Raw genomic sequence first — 16,633 nt, forward strand, 5'->3', positions numbered from 1 at the left:
CTACTAGTGGGCAACATGTTCTTCACCCTTTCGGGCTTCATTTCCCTTCTTAATTAAATTTCATGGTACATTTTATTAGATTAAATCATCTGATTACACTGTACACAAGTATTGCACAAATCAATTTAATTCCAAGTAACAATACTTCAATTTCAGTACTATTAGACCATAGTCATCCTACATGACATATAGACCATCAATCACCACTAGTACATAACTAACTTTAAGTAACACCCAAAAAGTGTTACATAAAGTGGTAAAAGTGTTATTATAGACAATAGGTAACACTTTAGTGGGTGATACATCCGCCCATGTTACCTAAGGTCTTATGTAACACTTTGGATAACTTATGGTAACACTTTTAAAAGTGTTACTATAAACCCTTGTATGTAACACTTTTTAATATTATTAGTATCATTTTTAATGTGTTACTTTTTATTTCTTAGGTAACACTAACTAATCTTTAGTAACATTTTTCAATCTTATAGTAACACTTTATCTGACTTTTTGTATCACTTTTGCAAACTAATGTAACACCTTGTTAGTTATTAGCTAGGTAACATTTTTCAATCATATTATCACACATAGTATCACTTTATTTGACATTATGTATCACTTTTTGCAAATTAATGTAACGCTTATCAATTAATAAGTAACATTTTTTATTATTATAATAATTATTATTACTATGAATATTATTATTATTATGAATATTATTATTATTATTAAATAAATCACAAAAATGGTACGAATTACTTCACCACAAGCAATATTCATTATCAATAAAGTAAATTTAATCTTTAATTGATAAAGGTGAAGTCAAATACAAGAAAAAACAAAATATATCAAATCTTAGTAGTACTCCATTACACTATTACTTTAAAATTAAAAGAAAAAAAAATTGCTCGAAGGAAAGAAAACTAATGGAATCAAGTATCTCTCTATCTTCTACTAATTGCTTGAAGATTTACGAGTATCTTTGTCTTCAATTAATCTGCACAATAAGGGGGAAAAAAATCACACTCATAATACAACTAAATTAATCAAATATGCTATAGTCTTGTGTTTGAAATTTTACATCAATCGTACACTTAATTAAAAAAAAAATCAATCGAATATACACTAAAGTTAAACAGAGAGACATAATTAGGCTTGACAAGTGAACACAAAAAATGAATGTAATAGGCCATTATGAAAAATAACCATTGCCATCTGATCATATGATATATGAACTTAGCATATTTCTAAAAAAATTTAGCATTGCCAAAGTAAATTAAATCGAACATACAGCTTGAATCACAAACACAATTACATCCATTTCAATAGCAAATCTATATGTCACACAAGTAATGAATTTCCGAGATTTAAACTTCATATCATTGAATATCCAATAATTCAATCGTAATACAAATCAGTTCATACCTAAAAATCATATCAATTTATACAGATCAATTAATGAAAAAAAAAAACCCATAAGTCAAATTCCATCAACTAATTTTGATCATATAAAAAATTTCATATAACATAGTCACAAGACCATTTAAGTGATTTGAACAACACACGACAAGCGTAACCGGTGTTTCCCCAAAATTTGAATCGATCTACAAATAAGAAAAGGAGGGAAAATTGAAGACCTATACGTACGAGAAACACGAAAAATGAGAACTTTCTTATATTTTTCTTTGTTTAATCCCAGATAATTGAGGATGAAGAATAGAAGTTGAGGATAGCAATAAAATGAAAAGAGGGAATAGAGAAAGAGGAGGTGGGAGATGGGAATATCGGGATGGTAAGGTTTTGATTAGTGGAGTGGTGAAAGAAATATAAATAGTAAGTGATAAATCACATAAATCAATTAGAACTATCACCATTGAATAACTAAAGAAAATGAGAGAGGAAACAAATCAGACTGCAGCCTTATGTTGCTGCTCCTTCAAACTTGCAACCTTTTGCTAACTCAGACCCCTAGTCTCTACCCTATTTCCTATTCTAGTTTAAATTGTCCTCTAGTCTCATCAACAATTATTGGCATGGCCATCACAATTACAGCGAAAGAATTTCGCATGCATCAGAATTGGTTGAAGTAAATAGATAGTTAGAGAATGTAACAAAACATTACAGTACCAGAAACATCACAACATGCAACAACTTAATAATAAACTCTAGAAAGTTAAATATTGAAGGTTAGATTAAGCTTACATTTTAGAAGGATCAGCACTGGTGTATCCAGTTGGTTTCAGAATAGGAATCAAAACCTATACAACATTCAAATCAGCAAAGGTAAATATTCATCACCCAACTTGTTCAAAGCAAGAAATAAGATTGATTAATCAAACAAATTTAAAAATCAGGAAAAAAAAAAAGTATACATAAAGGGGATGGGGCATGAAATTACCTCTCCATTAACAACAAAAATTGGAGAAATTTCGACAAACTATGTCATGCCAAACAGCCCTTAACTACAAGCAATAATCAATCAAGAAAGTAAGTAATTAGAAAGAAGAGGGGAAGAGGGAAGGCAAACTTTTTTACATACAAATTCAATTCATTTACTTCGTATATAAAACAAGATACACAAATTAGTTTCCGATCAATACATTTGTAACCCACCACAATGGCAATATAATCTAGATCTACACACCAATCCAAGTTGCAACTTCGGTATAAAAAAACATAACAAAAATCAATTGAGAATCACACCAACAATTAAGATGTGTCAAATCAAAACCATTAGCTAAATTGATTGCACTACAAGCATCAACAAATTAAAGTCTTACGCAATCACACCACAATATTTGAGAAGAGAATTATCAATTGTCACATAGTCACATCGCTCACCTTGAAAAACAGTAACCCATTCCAATCTTTTCATATATAGATCAATTCCCTAAAACTTAGATTAGTTTTGTACTAGTGCTATTATTACTAGGATCTCGTTTCCCTATCTCCCTACCCCCATTAACCCCTTACTGCAGCATCAAATTTGAAGAATTAATATAAGCCAACAGTGGAAATTATTTTTTGAAAATATAAGCATCAAAACTGCAAAAATGGAAAGAAATAACTTAAGAAACTATTTTCAGAAAATATGATCAATTTCTTTTACTCACCGTATCAAACATTCCCACCAGTCCATAGCCATCCAAACCCTTGACCGAAAGAAAAAAGCAAAGAGACAATGGGAAATTCTAGAATGAAATGCATGATTCACACGGCTGAAAAATATCAGACAATTTAGGTTTGAAAGAATTATGAGGGCTATATAAAGAACAAGTGTAATTCGGGATATGTATGCAACCAATATACAATCAATTTGGAGGTACGAGGTAAAATACCCCTCACACCAAGACAAGCATGGAACTACAATGAGACTATAAAATTCACAATTTCTAGTACTTACCTGTCATTAACAAATATACAACAAACAAGTAAGTGATGCTCTCTATATTTATATAGAGGGGGTATAAAATAATTTAAGTATTGAGTCATCTTTGTTTTAGTATTTATAGAGAGGGGGTATGAGGTAATTTAAGTATAGAGTCATCTTTGTTTTAGTTAAACTAATGTTCTTTTCTGCTTTCCTCATAAAACTCCTTTTTACGAATTCAACAGTGAGAGTTGATTACATTGAACTCTTACCTCCAAAGCTTGTTGCTCAACAATCCACTGTATGTGAGGACAAAATCAACCAACCTAATAGACAAGGTATTGCACAATTATATTTGCAGCCTCTGTCTTGCCTACTCATGTAACTAACTAATATGGATTTTCTTGCATTAAGTGTCATTCATCACTACCCTGTAGAAATGAAATGTGAGTCTAATTCAATAAGATTTTAATTAAGCAAAAATTGGTCATATATTCTTTGTTGTAGATCTCAGAGGCAATATTTAGTCCACCTAAATAAAGGATATTTTCCATTGGTACCCAAGCTGCAATGCATGAACAATTGTGATCAAGATTTGATAGAACAAGGCGTGCAAACATAAAACTAATTTCTATGAGCTTGTTAGATGAAAATGAGACATGAATTGTTTAATAGATCACAAGTCTACTGGGGTCTACAATATAGCTAGCAAAGTAACAATTGACAGGATAATCATGATTCATGATCATAGAACAATCAATTTCTTCTCGCCTTCTTTTTTACGACAAAGTGGAGTATCAACCATGTTTAAGCAAATGTTCAATCACCCAACCTAACTTCAACATACTTCAAATACACAACGTCAAATCAATCTCCTTAACACATCCTCTCTTGAATTAACTGCTTCAAAGAGATGTTCAAACCAGCTATATATTCAGCTGAGAAATTGCAAACCTTTACACACACAATCAACTCCTTTCTCCTCAATGCAGTTAATAGACTAGCTTCTTACACTATCAAAACTTTAAGCATGGAAGAGTATGAATACATCATCATACCCTGATCCAAATTTATCATAGCCAAAAAATCTGATAATAAACTATAATTCAAGCCAAAAATAAATTGGGTACCTCAAAAATCAAAACCCACTTAACAAAGCAACATAAATAAAAATTGGATCATCAGATCAAGAAATTGGGTCATCAAATTAATAAGTGGGGCAATGACGATACACCCACATAACATAATCAAAAGATAATCAAAGAGTTTTAGAATATGAAATCAGGGAATTTTGATAAGAAAATTAGAAGTATATTGTCGATTAATAAAGGGTGGGTTGAACAATCAATCAATTTAAATAACGTATTTAAGCAAAAACAAAAAAGTTCGCTCAATGGAGGAACCCCAAATTGATTAATTATACTAACAAAAATGCGGGGCGTCTCTGCTCCACCCATTGTTATGGACACCATTGATGAAACTTTTAAAAATACCTAGAATTTTTTGCCTTTGAGAAGAAATAGGGAGGTGTACTATAAGGAGACAAAATTACGCGCGGTTGTGGTTGGTTTCCATTGAAATTGAAATCAATAATCCAACAAAAAAAACCTACATAAAATTAAAGATTACCTTTCACGGAAAGACTCCGATCCACTCTAAGAGTAGCAACGGCCGCTAAGAATGCTAGATTGACAGACATGTGGATCGTTGCCCAGTGGGAGGTCGGTGAGAACTTTTTTCGCCAGTGTGGGTGGGCGTCAGCGTGGGCTAGGCGACAGTGAGGAACCAACTGAGATTTTGAGATATTAAGGAATTGGGAACGAGAAATAAAGGAGAAAAGATAATTTTTCTTTTTTTTTTTTTGAGGAAAGAGAACTCAATAAGAACGATTATGTTTTTATTTTATTTTTTAGTATCAAAATGTTACAACCCCACATAAAATCAAAGTGTTATAACTAAGTGTTACCTAATATCAAAATGATACAATCAAGTGTTATCTAATATAAAAGTGTTACAACCAAGTGTTACATAAAACTAAAGTGTTACTCAAGTGTTACTTATATATCGAATAAGTTCATAACTATAAAAGTGTTACCATTTGGTGTTACCTAATGTCACTTTTGTACTAGTGCACATATAATCAATCATCTAATTCCCAAGATCTTATTTACTTTTTTTCAAAAAAAAAACCTCATACGATATCAAATAATCAAATTTTTCGAAAATACATATACTAGTACACAAAATAGAAAACTAGTATATACACTAGCTTAATAGAAAAAACAAAATTGGCACCGGTTCAAAACCCCTCAATGCCACCGGTTTTGAATCGGTGCCAATGTGGGGGGTGCCAATTAGGGGATGGAAAAGCCACCGGTTTGAACCGGTGGCAAAACTCGAAATTGGCACCGGTTAACCAATGTCAAAACCCAAAAAAATATACGCCCTCCTTTTGGCACCAGTTAACCAGTGACAGAAATGTCCATATATATATATATATATATATATATTTTGGTCTTTGTTCACTTAAAAATTGGCAGAAAACTAATACAACACCAAATATAACATTAATTCATAATTAATAATAACACACCAAATGCTACACCAAATATAATTGAAATTCATAATCACCAAAATGTTATATATATACATAATACATAATATAATTGAAATTCATAATCAATAGTTTTACACTTGCCAAATATATAAATAAATAAATAAACAAATGGATTCGATGAGCTCAGTAGCTGAATTGCAGAAGCAGAGTATCGGCCATCAATTTTCTCCTTCGACCCCGAATTCGACGAAGATGACTCACAAACTGAAAATTGAAAAAAAAAAAACAAAACCGATTAAATTCGGATAATTATTATACCCTATTAACACAAAATTATAAAAAAAATTATAAAAAAAAACCAAAATCCCCAAAAAAAAATAAAAAAATAACCCATAAACTTAAAAAATACACATGCATGCAATTAAAAAAAATACCCAAAAAACACATGCATGTAATTAAAATTGATTAATCAACCCAAAATTAAACCCAGAAAAAACGAGAAAAACAAATTAAAATACAAAACCCATTAAATTCGGATAATTATACCCACAAAAATCGAATTAAAATCCAAAAATCGATTAAATAAACCCAAAAAAATCGATTAAAATCCAAAATCGATTACTTAAACCCTAAATTAAATCGAACAAAATCGATTAAAATTGAATTAAACCCATAAATTAAACCCTAACCTCGTATAAATTATACCCAGAAATTATTGTTGATGTTGATGTCGGTGGGATTTGCGGCGGTGGTCAAACTTTGTGGTGGTGATGATGTGGTGGTGGTGGCGGCTGTTGTTGCAGTGGAATCAATGGGAGATGAAAGAAGAACGAAGAGAGAGAGAGAGAGAGGAGATCGAATGAAAGAAGAACGAAGAGAGAGAGAGGAGATCGAAGGGAGAGGAGAGAGAAGGGAGAAAGGAGAGGAGAGAGAAGGAAGAATGAAGGAGGCGGAGAGAGTAGCACGTTACTAGGGGGTTTAGGGTTATATAGCTAGATAGATGAACCGTTTTTTTTTTATAAAACTTTTGCCACCGGTTCGGTTTGAACCAGTGGCAATACTCTTCTATTAAAAACCCGCCCATTTGATAGGGTAAAATCGTATCCCCTAATCAAAAGTAATTCCTAAATCCTCTAACTAATGTACATAGGGAAGTAGGGTCGAATCCACAGAGAAACGAGTCTTTCTATTCCTAATTAACTAATATAATCTAGATTATGAAGTAACCAATATATTATAAGCAAAAGGAACTAAACTACGAAGATTAAGAATAAGGAGAAAACAATGAATAAAAGGATCTAGGGCATAGGTTCACCAATAAATAATATTCCAGGGTAAAACATAATAATAATTAATCATCAATGCATACATTAATAAGATGACAAAGGGCTTTCGCTACGTATTACAATCACACAATTAATTTACCGGTATTAAATCTCATCTCTCGAATCTCGACTTAACCATTTATAAATTAACCTGCCTATTGAAACTAGACCTAAACATCAATTCTCATCTGTCGAATCTCGAATCAATATTGTTAAACTCATGCATAAAAGATCTGCGCAAATCTAGTCACAGAGCATTAAATCAATCAATAGGAAATTAATCTAGCATTGACAATTAACAACAATAAATTACCCCTTCATATTATTTATGGATCCCCATAAACCCTAGAAATAGAACTACTCACACATAATAAAAACTAAACTAATCAAAGCAATAAATTTAAAACAAGACGTGATCAAAGGAATAAAATAAATAACTAAGATTAAGAGAAGAGAAATCGTTACCAAATAAATCTGGAATTAAGAATAGAGTTAAGAACAAAGTATATGAGAGAGAAACTAATCTAAAAGCTAAGTAGAGAGAGAAAATCTAAGAAATAATTAAGAAAGAGTAAAAGAAGGTCCTAAACTCGTTTTACGGGAAAGTATTTATACTCCGTAAGAATCCTAAACTAAAACAAACTTAAACGTCGAATAATTAACTCCTAACAATAACATGCGCCCGTTCGGGCGCGCCTTTTTCCATCAGGTACATTTCTCGCGCCCGACCGGGCGCTACTTCGGGCGCCAGCCTTTGCTTCCGACGCGCCTCCGGGCGCCAGCCTCTTTGGCAGGGCGGCTCTCTTGGGCCACTATTTGGATTTCGATTAGGCTCCAATTCTTCGGGCCATTATGGGTTTCCTCTTCGAGTCTTGAATACTCGGTCCAAATGCCCCAGTATCACATATACCGAGCCCTTAATCACCGGTTCGATGGCTCTAACCGGCCCTGGGCTATAAAAACTGGTCGTGTTTCTCCAATTCTCGTAATTGCTCCATAATATCTCGGGAAAATGCTCCAAAAGTGCAAATCCCTGCAAAAGTCAACCAAATCTACGAAAACACTAGAAAACACCAATTAATAATAAAAATGGCTCTAAAGAGCCAAAAACACTACTAATTATGACTAAGGGACGGGGGTAAAATACTATATAAAATAGACACATCAAACTCCCCCAAGCCAAATCTTTGCTTGTCCCTAAGCAAAGATCTCATCAATGAATAATTAAATATGCTTCACCCCAAAAAGTAAAAATCAAGCACAAACAATTAAGGGTAAATCAAATAAACATGCTTCAAAACGAACCAATCAAATCCATCCAGTTGCCCTTCTTCCCTAACAATTGTCAAATAGAGCAAACCACAAGAGCATATAGAATTCAAGACTAGTGCTCACACACTTAACTCTCATTTATGTGGCGAGTAAAAGATGTACTCGATCGCTCTCCAACCAACCCCTTTATGTGAACAATGCCCTCCCAACTCACACTCTCGTGTGTATAAAAAGATGTACGCTCAACCTACTAGTCGACTCGAAATATGTCAAATCATAACTTGCATTGATAAACAACACTTTCACATTCATACAACTCTATGCACAAAGGTCGGAAGGTCTTTAAATCTTGTAATGTAAGGCTAGGGTAAAGGGTAGGAATCATTTGGGAACAAATGAGAGAAAAGCTATGCTTAGGGGAGCAAATCCTAATAAAACCCATGATCAAAATAAATAATGATCAACATCTCCTACATAACCAACTCTAACAAAAATCCACCAAATACAACTCCAAACAATATAAACAATATTTTTCAATACTTACAATAAATCATTCATAAAAATATAATAATATAGAACTTGAGTGAATAACAAATTTTATTTTCCAAACTCTGATTTTCATTGAAACTCACTTTTTTTTCCTTTCTTTTGATCAACCTCCAACTAGAACATTTGAACATTGAACACTTTTTTTTCCTTTTGTTTTTTTTCTTTTGAAGTTCACTTATATTTTTTCACTTTTTTTTTTCTTGAACTTCTCTCTCTTTTTTTTCATAAATATAACTTTCAAACTCATCAAAAATAAACATGATCAAGAACAAAATAACTTCTTAAAACCCACCCAAATTGTGCAAATAATGAGCACACTACAAACTCCCTCACCTCACTCACTAATAGCTCCCTCAAGCCAAGCTTGGGACTAGTAACCAATGGGGCAAAATAGGCTTATAATGTGGCTAATAAACAATAAAAAGTCAAGGCAACAACATGGGTAGCAAGAAGGGAACAAATGTATCTAAAAACATCAGAAGGCCACCTAAAAGAACAAATGCCTTCGTCCTCCACAATGTGCATAATAATGAATCATATAAACATTACTTATAGTTGCAAACCAATACTCAAATTCATTGACATACCAGGAACTAACACACATTCCTAACCAAATCAACTAGTCAAGCACTATATTCACAAGTAGTTGGGTAAAATTGACGCATATTAAGGTCTCAAGGCAATCAAACATCAAATCATGATCAACTAATCCACAATATTTATCATCATATACCCAAGAATCAAAACAAATTTCTCAAGTAAGGGGCACAGGGAAGCATGATTTACAATTCATTGGAACGTATTTTTAGATTTTTTTTAATTTTTTTCATATATAAGAAAGCAATTAAACTAATCTAGAAAGCAATAAATCTAAACTAAGAAAACACACCAAAAATAAAAGAAAAGAGTAAAAGAAAGATGCCAAATCCAAAATCTCCCCCAAGCCAGAATCAGACAATGTCCTCATTGGCTCGGGAACTAGCCCAACACAGCTAGTCCTGATCATCCTCATCCATGGAGTCAAACCCTTCACCTCCACTGCCACCTGCACCACCTGCACCAGAAGAGCTACCACCAAAATAATCAGCATGAAAACTCCCCCCCGCCGGTCCCCCGAAAGGAATGTCCTGGCCGTACCCATGGAAGGCAGAATAGTCAGTATAAATGCCATGGGCAGTGGGATCCCTATCGTATCCCTGGGGTGGAGGCTGAAACTATAACACCCCCGATTTACTATTAACAATAAACAATAAATAAAAGAAAAATAAACAACCTTTAAATAAAATTGCGGAAGCATACACCTAAATCGGAGGTATTACCGCCACACTCAACAACCTGTCAAGTGTTAAGGCTTACAAAAATCCCAATAATTACAACCCAATAAACTAGGTGAGCTATTTATACAACTTTATAAACTCATGACATCACACTAATCGAAACACTTGAGCTCCTTTAGCTACGACCACTTGATCAACCTGCTTAGAAAATCTTGACTGCTCACCATTAAGGACAAATTTCAAAATAGATCGTCGCAGGGCCACCATAAGAAAAAGACATGGCCGCAAACACAAGTAACAGAACAAAATAACGCACACACGTCAGCAAAAAGCTGAGTAATCACCACATATCAGAATACAGAGTATAATAGGATAATCAACGTTACTAGCTCAATTAAATAATGTAGTTCAAAACTACATAACACATTGTACTCTGAAAATAACCTTTAACAACTCAACCTCGATTAATAGTTCGAACCTTTACTCAATCAACTCATATAACCCATAAGTGTGCCATGCTCGTTGTTCTATACCTAGCCTTGGACATGGGTAATTCGAATAAAACCAACAAGTATAAAAACTTGAATACTCCCAATAACTAGAAAACACCTTGAACCAGACCACATACGGGTCAATTCCCACTGTAGGGGACCATAGAAAAATAATTAATAAAGATTGTACCTCATTCTTAACTTCATTACCAACATGTCAAGGACTAAGGTCTATAACGTCGAGCCTCAAACCAATAACAAAATAATAATTCTCAACCTTTTGATCTCACACATTGATCAAATAACCATTCACAAATTAATTTATAATATCTCAATATTGGCACATATTCCCAAATAACATAACAATTAGATTCATAATATCTCAACTCTTAAAACACATACTAATAACCCAAAATTAATTAATTCTCAACCCAAAATAATACTCTGCATTAACGTAACAACCCTAAAACCTTGATAAAACAATACTCCCTAAAACAACAATAAAAGCCCAGAAATAGAAACACAATCAATCAATATAATCAATAATACAACAAAATAATACGACAATTAAATCATATATCACAACATATTATCAATATATACAATAATTGATCATATGAATAAAAATTGTATAAACCTACACATAATAAGAAGAATTATAACACAACCAACTCCAAGGAAAGTTCGTGTGATTACCTTCTGAAAATAATTAAGCAAGGTAAGGTAATTCGATAATCAACAATTGACGCAAAAGATACTCCACCAGTCCACCATCACAATTAAACGCACAAAACTTGTACTTTTGGGGAAAAGTGATAATAATGGGCTTGATCAAGAGTTATCATGAAGATAAATGCTAATCATATGAATTCATGGATATTACGACTGCTGCTAGCTATAAGCCGGCGAGAAAGGAATTCTAATATATATCAAAACTTACGGTAGCACAAATAGTTATAGGGTTAAAATACTTTATATACACTTAAAAATATAGTATCCTATTTGTAGGCGTCGTTCAAAGTGCGCCTACGTTAAAGCATGTGGTGAATATGCTTGGCACTCATAGGAAGTGGGAATTGACGTATACGATTAGGGACAAGGAAAGTAGGGAGCCGCCAACAAGTTTTTAAGGAACTTGTAAACCGTTCACGGATCATAAAAGGCAACCACGATAAGGGACAACGATAGGCAACAACGATTGACCCGTGAAGGTTACACCCCATTCATAATCCATGAGATTACTAACTCCATATGGTTCGGAACCACGAAAGGAGGATCGGGGATGATGGTACGAAGTGAGTCATGGAGTCACATTCGCCCGTATTGGCCTCTACTCGATTCTTATAGTGAAAAGCATTCCTGTGATCTCAAAGGCATACAAACAATAATTCAATTCGCTCCAAACTATTATTTAACTAAATTGGTTTAATATTAATGCACACATAATTCTAAAATATTGGTGATCACTTCAATTAATAATAAGATTAAAAGGACCCTAAACCGGTTGTCCAAATTATCTTATTAGGTGTGATTTTCAATTACATATTCCCTTTAAACATGCAATATGGTGATCATAATAAAAATAGTAGAATTACCATTAATATTGGAAGCAATTTATTAATAATGTTGTAAGTCAAATCAAATATAAATAAACTAATCATGATGCTAGCAATATTAAAATAAAATAAGAGTAATTAAATTAATTAATTACTCACATTCCGCGCGTTCCTTTAATTTGCTACATCATGAATAAACTGTTAGTAACTTCAATAAAAATATAAATCAAATTAAAATTATTAAATTAAATTAAATAAAAAGTAGAGTTAATTTGGTCCAAACCCTCAGTTATTTGTACCTTTCACGCCTTGGTTTAAGGACGGAACCTCGGGTTAAGTATAGACTCCTTGGAGTGCTTAGGGGAATTATTATGGAAGAATAATGAGGCTAGAAATTAGGTTAAAGAGGGAGAAGAGAATGATTTTTGGTGTAAGATGAGAGAGAATGATTATTGCCGCCCCGTACATCAGAAATGAGGGGGTATTTATAGAGAAAATGTGCTGAGGGAGCACACGGAACCCTAAAATGATAAAAACCCTAAAAAAAGTATCCCGTGACACGGTCAAACTGTACCGTGACACGGGAAACTCCACCGTCAGACGGTACACTTTCCCGTGACACGGTACATTTTTGGTGTGACGCGGGAAATTTTCAGAAAACGGGATAAAAAACGCGTTAAGGGTTTACGCGGAAAAGACACGGAATGTCCCGTGTCACGGCAGACCTCTCGTTTCACGGGAAATCCCACCGTCAGACGGGAAGGATTCCCGTGACACGGTAGGTACCTGCCGTGGCGCGGGAAATTCCAGCCTGTTTTTCCGTCTAAATACATTTTTAACCCTAATTTCCTTCGGCATTTTAAGTGCCGATTGATAATTTCGGGCCTTTTCTGACTTTTTATTATTCGGGCTAAAATAAGAAAATTATTAAATTAAAATAAATAAAGGGTTTGGGCCAAAAATAAATAATAAAATAAAAAAGGCTTGGGCTAAAAATTAATTAATAAGTTTTGGCTGAAATTAAAACTATGCTTTTACCAAACATCAAGACTAATCCATGGATTGTTCAAAAATATGAATTTAATAAAATACGATTTTTTTAGCACTCTCGGGATTAAATACTAAACCCGACCAATAGTGGCGGTGAAAGGTTGTTCATCATTGGGTTTGGTTTTGGGGAGACATTTTTAGGTGTCTACACTATTTAAATTAAAATAGGGTTTTAAAACCTTTCGGACTCTGAAAAAAAAAAATATATGAGATTAGTAAAGTTATTTAATAAATAAAAATAGCTTTTTTTTTTATAAAATATAATATATAAAATCATAAAATATCCGAGTATTACAATCCACCCTCCTTAAGACAAGTTTCGTCCTCGAAACTTAAAATAGAAAATTTTAGGGTATTACAGAAACCAGTCAGGGTAAATAGCTTCGTCGGGAATGTTGCCCCGACGAGCATAATCATCGTACATAGGGTAGAGAGCTCTACCCTGGTTCCTCTCCAGGTACCCTAACCTCTAGTATATGGAGCCTACCATCCTCCTAAGGTCAGTGTGGTAATGCTCGATACGGCCTAAAGCCTGACCTATACTCTAAAGGTCCCAAACTGGGTCAGAGTCAACATGAGGGACGGAGTGAGACATGCGAGGTGGAGAAAACGCTACCTCGGGCTGAGGCTGGGGTGGTGGAACTGGTGGTGGTACTGGTGGTGCTTTCCCCCTAGCGTTGGCAACTAAAAGGTCATACGTGTAGGATGGTTTCCCGGGGGGAAAAGCGGTCAAGTTATGACTAGGTAGGGAAAAGATGGGCAAAGGCTGCTCGGTCCCAGTCTTAATACACCAGTGGGGTGTCTTCTCACTGTCCAGTCGTACCCACCCCAACTCCTCAAAATACCTAGCATTCATATAGGTATCCGGTCCACAGTTGGTCAGTTGGTGGGGTCCACCCTCAACAAAACCGGTCTTTTTCACCGCTATCCTAGTGATAAGGCCTCCTAGACGAATGGGGGTACAAGACTGGGTACTGGCTGTGGCATGTCTGCTCAAATGGTGGATGATGTACCTACCCATGTTCAGTTTCCCAAACCCAGACACATAATGTCCTATAACAGCTAGTTCGTTGGTTTGGGCGTTATGGGGCTCATTCCTACCCAGAAAACATAAACCTGCAAATCTTTGCCAGATTTTTGGAATAGGGTGATGGATAGGTTTTGTACTAGCATGTTGGGGGTCGGGAGTAGGCAAACCAGTCAGAGCATGAAAAATGTCACCCATTTTGTAATCAGTATGCCATTGGAATGGTAATTCAGAATTCAATTCAAACAATTTACAAAATTCCACAAATGTTAAACTAATATTTCTATTGTTCAACCTAAAATATAAATTCGGCCCATTTCTACTATTTACAACTTTCAAAGAAGACAAGAATTCACAAGTTAATTCACGGTATGTAGGATAATGCATATCAACGAATTTTCTCATGCCTATGTCATTTAAAAATCGTTTAACAAAATCAAACAAACCATACGATTCTAAAGTAGGGCGGTGTAACCACCGTGAAGGAATTACCTCGCGCCCGACTAGGTGTTCTAGCCGCTCCTTTTGCTCCTGGCTAGCAATACGGATCGTTGGCCAGTAGGGGATTTGCAAATCTGGGTCGTACTCCTCCCTCGAGCTAGAACTCCTACCGAAAATAGATCGAGCCCTCTTTGAAGCCATGGTAAAAATGGGTATGAAAATTAATTTTAATGGAATTCGAAAATTTATATATAGAATTGTAGAGGATGAAGAGAGGATTAAGAATATGGAAAAATATTTGGATTTGGGTGAGAAATGAGGAGAGAATCTTAGAGAGAAGGTAGAGGTTTTAAGGTTTAAGAGAGAGAAAGTTATGGAGGAAAAAAGAAATGAAGGAAGAAAGAAGAAGGAAGAAGAAGAAAAATAGCCCGGGTGGCTCGAGCCCGGTAGGGCAGACCTGTCGCCCGATCGGGCGTTCTGGATTTTTAAAATTGATGTTCTCGCGCCCGGTCGGGCGGGCTTCGCCCGATCGGGCGATCTGACGCCCAAATTTCTTCTTCTCTCGCGCCCGGTCGGGTGCTCTTCGCCCGATCGGGCGGACGAAGATGTCCGTATACGTCATATCTCGCGTCCGGTCGGGCGGCATTCGCCCGATCAGGCGAAAATTAAACCTTTTTCAACCCTTGCTCTCGCACCCGGTCGGGCGAGCTTCGCCCGATTGGGCCCGAGGCTAATGGGACTAATTTTTTATTTTCTTCTTTTCTTCAATTTTTGGCTAACTCTTATCCTTCAAACCTGTACAAACACTCATAAAACTCATTAAATTCCCTCATCTCTCCTCTTATATGAAAAAGAAAGAAAAACTAGTCTAAAAAGCATTAAAATACGGGTTGCCTCCCGCAAAGCGCTGGTTTATCTAGATCCCGCACGACCTTCTGACCAAGTACAAGAACTAGGACCCTTGGCTTAATGCTTGGTCGGGCGGTTTCTCACCTGGTCGAGCGGTGTTTTGGCTACGACACGACTTCCTGACATACCCTGTGGGACGCCAATTCACCTTATCTGGTGGATCCTTCTTGACTTCGATTGGGGGCTCTTCAATGCTACGCACTAAAGATCCCTCTTTGATCGAGGGTTGCTTCAAATTGTCATTACATTTAGCACTTGCAACTCGATCTGGTGGAACACTCACCGTAGGCTCACTTTCCACAACTTGCTTGATTGATTCCACCTTTTCGTCCTCAAAACCAAGACCGACAGTGTAGAGGGCTCTTTCTTTTGCATCGACTTCCTTCTGCCATTTGTCTGTCTCATCTGAAAGGGATGCAACACAAGATACCGCTTCCAAGGGATCTTTTTCAAGAGCTTGGGGCTTGTTAGAATAATTATGAACCACATTAACACTAAAGCACTTCTACTCTGTCATGGGGCTTTTAGGGGTATTATTAAGATTAAAAATAATTTTATCGTCCCCTACTGATAGGGTTAATTTACCACTTCTCACATCTATAATTGCTCCTGCAGTGTTAAGGAATGGTCTACCCAAAATGATTAGGGTTTGCATATCCTCAGCCATATCAAGAAAAACAAAATCAACAGGTATATAAAATTTACCTACTCTAACGGGAACATCCTCTAAAACACCTAAGGGGTATTTGAAAGAACGGTCGGCCATTTGTAAAGTAATATTAGTAGCTTTTAATTTACCCATATTCAACTTG

At 35.2% G+C, this 16,633-nt stretch overlaps 1 long non-coding RNA gene across 4 annotated transcripts; it reads right to left on the reverse strand.

Moving 5' to 3' along the window:
• Positions 1 to 770: 770 nt before the first annotated feature.
• On the reverse strand, positions 771 to 5,667 carry LOC110685470. 4 transcript variants are annotated; one of them, XR_002504063.1, is made up of 4 exons: positions 4,997 to 5,667; positions 2,396 to 3,693; positions 2,200 to 2,255; positions 771 to 994 (listed from the first exon to the last, which is right to left on the reverse strand). It is a non-coding gene; the product is annotated as an uncharacterized LOC110685470 (long non-coding RNA). The 4 variants fall into 4 exon arrangements; XR_002504062.1 differs by having other exon boundaries at positions 2,396 to 2,459; positions 4,997 to 5,647; XR_002504064.1 differs by lacking the exon at positions 4,997 to 5,667 and having other exon boundaries at positions 2,396 to 2,459; positions 3,640 to 4,990.
• Between the last annotated feature and the right edge of the window lie 10,966 nt (positions 5,668 to 16,633).

Source organism: Chenopodium quinoa, unplaced genomic scaffold, assembly GCF_001683475.1.
Source record: "Chenopodium quinoa cultivar QQ74 unplaced genomic scaffold, ASM168347v1, whole genome shotgun sequence".
Lineage (NCBI taxonomy): Eukaryota > Viridiplantae > Streptophyta > Magnoliopsida > Caryophyllales > Amaranthaceae > Chenopodium > Chenopodium quinoa.